Source organism: Limulus polyphemus, unplaced genomic scaffold, assembly GCF_000517525.1.
Source record: "Limulus polyphemus unplaced genomic scaffold, Limulus_polyphemus-2.1.2 Scaffold10066, whole genome shotgun sequence".
Taxonomy (NCBI): domain Eukaryota; kingdom Metazoa; phylum Arthropoda; class Merostomata; order Xiphosura; family Limulidae; genus Limulus; species Limulus polyphemus.
In genome coordinates, this window is record NW_013675676.1 from 96 (window position 1) to 5,156 (window position 5,061).

General features: G+C 35.2%; 1 long non-coding RNA gene across 2 annotated transcripts in view; it reads left to right on the top strand.

Annotated features, from left to right (window-relative positions):
• Positions 1–441: 441 nt before the first annotated feature.
• Positions 442–5,061, top strand: part of LOC111083554 — a 17,766-nt gene continuing 13,146 nt past the window's right edge. The window contains exon 1 of one of the 2 annotated variants that reach the window (XR_002609104.1): positions 442–626. This is a non-coding gene — a long non-coding RNA (uncharacterized LOC111083554). Of the gene's footprint in view, positions 627–3,735; positions 3,850–5,061 lie in introns of those variants that run through there. The other variant, XR_002609103.1, reaches the window with a different exon arrangement.

Below are 5,061 nucleotides of genomic sequence, written 5' to 3' on the forward strand. Positions count from 1 at the left end.
AAAACTCGTGATGTAGCCTAAATCTCTACCTACTCTAGACCACAGGAAGTTTCATCACATTTCTTGAATATTCATAAGTTGAAGCTATACTATTGTCCATGTTGATATAAATATCAAAATGTCTACCTACTCTAGACCACAGGAAGTATTTTCACATTACAATTTGATTGGTAAGCCTTCATGTCACAGTGTTTGCTATTGTTGCCTTCCTTTTTCACTTCTTTCAAATTTTCTTTGTTATTGTAGCTTTTCTTTATTTGTTCTGTATTGATCAGATTCATGAACATTAACATCGAGAAAATCCAATAAGCTCCTAGAACGAGAGTACGGCTTTTGGCTGTTCTGTAAGAGCGCATGCGTTGATGGAAGAAACCTTCACGCCTTTCTCAGCCTTTTTCTTGATCCTATTGTTTTTGTTGTTTATGTTATGACAAACATAAAAATTCGCTCCAGTTCCGAACTCCGTTTACTCATTCTATTTTTATTTATTTGTTTATAAATACGTAATTCTGAAGTGAATAAATTATGTATGCTCGTCCAATGAATTTATAGTATCCGTGTCCTGGGAAGTCGTGGCCCAGTAGTTAGTGTGCCGGACTGTGAGTCTATGTTTACATCTCGTTACTGTAAGTAGGTTCTGGGTAGCTTTTCGCTAAATCAGAAAATCCCGATTCTTTACTTTTGATTGTATGACAACTTTTCGGTGGTCACAGACCGACCGTAATTCCAATGTTTTTAATTGTATACCTATATTAACGTTGTGTGTTATTTATTATTTTAACATTCTAATTTATTTTTATATATTTGGGCCACATCAGACACGACTGTGAGGAGACAATCAGAACTTATCTGAAATTCATTAACAGGGTTGTTTCTAAGTAAATCTCATTCGTAATGGATGTCATAAAAATGTCTAATTAAACGTTTAATTAAAAAAATTTTGTTTATTAATATTAACTCGGTCAGTGGCTCAGCGGTAAGTTTGGAGGCCTATAACGCTTTGATCCGGGTTTCGATACCCGACTTGGGCATAGTACGTATAGCCCATTGTGTGACTTTTCCTTTAACAACATACAAACAATACTATTAACCGTCTGTCGTCCACATCATGAAAATTCGCTGAAAAATGTTTTATATATAGCCACACTGTTGTATTAGTATGTGTGGAGCCACACTGTTGTATTATTATCGTGTGGAGCCACACTGTTGTATAAGTATGTGTGGAGCCATACTGTTGTATTAGTATGTGTGGAGCCACACTGTTGTATTAGTATGTGTGGAGCCATACTGTTGTATTAGTATGTGTGGAGCCACACTGTTGTATTAGTATGTGTGGAGCCACACTGTTGTATAAGTATGTGTGGAGCCACACTGTTGTATTAGTATGTGTGGAGCCATACTGTTGTATTAGTATGTGTGGAGCCATACTGTTGTATTACTATCTGTGGAACCACACAGTTGTATTAGTATGTGTGGAGCCATACTGTGTGAAACTAACAGCGAGAATGAAAAAATCACGAAATTTTTCCATTTTATTAACAACGAAAATCACAAACACTCGATTGTGTACAACCGTTCACAACGTACTGGTTTAATTATTCTACAAAGTGTTCACAACGTACTGATTCTATAGGGAGTGTTTAATTATTCTACAAAGTGTTCACAACGTACTGATTCTATAGGGAGTGTTTAATTATTCTACAAAGTGTTCACAACGTACTGATTCTATAGGGAGTGTTTAATTATTCTACAAAGTGTTCACAACGTGTAAAATGAATACAAAGTTATTTAATTAACTTGTTTTACTTATATTGGTAAAATATTGATTAAAAACAACTTAAAATAATACCTGTATTACGTCGTACATAATATCGTTAATTAAATATAATGCATTCAGAGGAAATGAAATAATATTGAATTTCGTTACATAAAACTTGTTAATATTCAGTATTTTCCAATAGCAGTTTTGAACTATAATAATAATAATAAGACAATGTGTGTTGGTTGGCAAGGGGCCCGATCCAGATTATATATTATTAATACTATTACGTCCGAAACGTAAGGTTGTTCATGAATTTCAGATACTATTTGTTTATTTATTTATTAATTAATACTGCCTGTTGGCATCGTACGAGAATGGTTAATTCTAGGGTTACACGTAACCATATTACTAACCTTCTGCTGTTGGTGAGAATAGTTGGAAAATCTGAACATTACATGGTTCAAACACACTGAAACCTTCATATGGCTTTTTATAAAGTGAGTCGAAGGCTTTCCGGGTGAAATCGTGGTTTTATAAAGTGAGTCGAAGGCTTTCCGAGTGAAATCGTGGTTTTATAAAGTGAGTCGAAGGCTTTCCGAGTGAAATCGTGGTTTTATAAAGTGAGTCGAAGGCTTTCTGGGTGAAATCGTGGTTTTATAAAGTGAGTCGAAGGCCAGTTTTTATGTCGATTTTTAGATGTAACTTTGTCGTTTAGAGAAACTTTATGTGTAATGTTATAATGATACCGTGAAACATTTGGTATTGAACATCTTACAGTATCACTTAATATCACATGCAAATATGGACGACTTATTGCATTCTTAGAATCCCAAAGTTGAAAACATTCTGTCTGGAGCAAAACTAGAATCCCAAAGTTGAAAACATTCTGTCTGGAGGAAAACTAGAATCCCAAAGTTGAAAACATTCTGTCTGGAGCAAAACTAGAATCCCAAAGTTGAAAACATTCCACCTGGAAGAAACCTAGAATCCCGAAGTTGAAAACATTCCACCTGGAAGAAACCTAGAATCCCACGGTTGAAAACATTCCGTCTGGAGCAAACCTAGAATCCCAAAGTTTAAAACATTCCGTCTAGAGGAAACCTAGAATCCCACAGTTGAAAACATTCCACCTGGAAGAAACCTAGAATCCTAAAGTTGAAAAGATTCCACCTGGAAGAAACCTAGAATCCAACAGTTGAAAACATTCCGCCTGGAGGAAACCTAGAATCCTAAAGTTGAAAACATTCCATCTGGAAGAAACCTAGAATCCAACAGTTGAAAACATTCCATCTAGAGTAAGTTTAGAATCCCACAGTTGAAAATATTCCATCTGGAGCAAATCTAGAATCCCACAGTTGAAAACAGTGAGACTATTCTAAATGTTTACCTTAATAATCATGAACGATCCCAAACTCCAGCCGTTGAAGCTATCTGTTGACAGATTGATTGAAATTCTTTTCAGATTTCGTACGTTTCGTTACCACTAACCCTAAATTGGGGGTTTAATTATTATTATATATCGTATTAAGTTTAATTATCGAGTAATTTATAACCTCGGTGTTCCTCAGGGGGTTTGTGTTTAATCGTGTAAAAACATCTTGAAGTAAACAGTAATTTATAACCTCGGTGTTCCTCAGGGGGTTTGTGTTTAATCGTGTAAAAACATCTTGAAGTAAACAGTAATTTATAACCTCGGTGTTCCTCAGGGGGTTTGTGTTTAATCGTGTAAAAACATCTTGAAGTAAACAGTAATTTAAATAGGAGATTTTTCCCAGAAAATATGGCACTGGACTGAATATAAAAAGTTGTTAGCAGCACCAAGTATTTAAATCATTCAATAGACGGAGTGTTAATACAGATCATATTTTGAAGCCCTTTGTACTTATCCATTATTCTGGATTGTAACATGGCGTACGAGTAGAAAGTAGGACAAATTAACAGACTCAGACGAGCGAGCTTCAGTTGTCAGCTGTTGTATCGTAAGCCAGTCGTATCTCAGATAAAATCGTACGCTTAAGTGATTTTAATGAAACTTCGTTATTGTTCACTGACCAAGGAAAATCCCATTAAAAGTGTGGCGAGACAAGGTACGTGAGCAATAAGTCAACAACATTAAATATGACTGGTTTGATTTATGATGTGAAATGGAAAAATAATATATATATTTTTTTTATCATTTGTGATACTAAGCAGCACGGTTCCACTCTGGGATTTTGTATCATAACCTTTTAGTTTGAGATTATTCCGTGAATCGCAAAGTTTAAAGTTGTTGTATTTGTGAAAAGTAGCAAGCCTTTAAAAATATTCTTAAGGCATTCTCTATTGGTCTAGTGATTGTGTAAACATTGTTAAGTGACTCTCTATTGGTCTAGTGACTGTGTAAACATTGTTAAGTGACTCTCTATTGGTTTTCATACTGTGTAAATATTGTTAAGCCTCTCTCTATTGGTCTTCATACTGTATAAACATTGTTAAGCCTCTCTCTATTGGTCTTCATACTGTATAAACATTGTTAAGTCAATCTCTATTGGTCTTCATACTGTATAAACATTGTTAAGTCAATCTCTATTGGTCTTCATACTGTATAAACATTGTTAAGTCAATCTCTATTGGTCTTCATACTGTATAAACATTGTTAAGTCAATCTCTATTGGTCTTCATACTGTATAAACATTGTTAAGTCTCTCTCTATTGGTTTTCATACTGTATAAACATTGTTAAGTCTCTCTCTATTGGTCTTCATACTGTATAAACATTGTTAAGCCTCTCTCTATTGGTCTAGCAACTGTGTAAACATTCACGAGCTTAATAGATGAATAAATGTTATCGATCTTTCATGACACTAAGGAAATAATAATTAATTACACTTCGGATTATTTTTTACACAAACTATTTTTCATGAAATTGGAAAATACCACATGTAAGTGAAATAAAGACCGATTGTAACCATGTGGTTACCCTGGACACCAGGAGGTATACCAACACCATGTGGTTACACCAGGAGGTATACCAACACCATGTGGTTACACCAGGAGGTATACCAACTCCATGTGGTTACCCTGGACACCAGGAGGTATACCAACACCATGTGGTTACACCAGGAGGTATACCAACACCATGTTTACACCAGGAGGTATTCCAACACCAAGGTTTAACAGGAAATATACCAACACCATCTTTAACACAGACCTTCATGTGGTTACCCTAGACATTAGGAGGTATACCAACACTATGTTTAACACAGACCTTCAGGTGGTTACCCTGGACACCAGGAGGTATACCAACACTATGTTTAACAC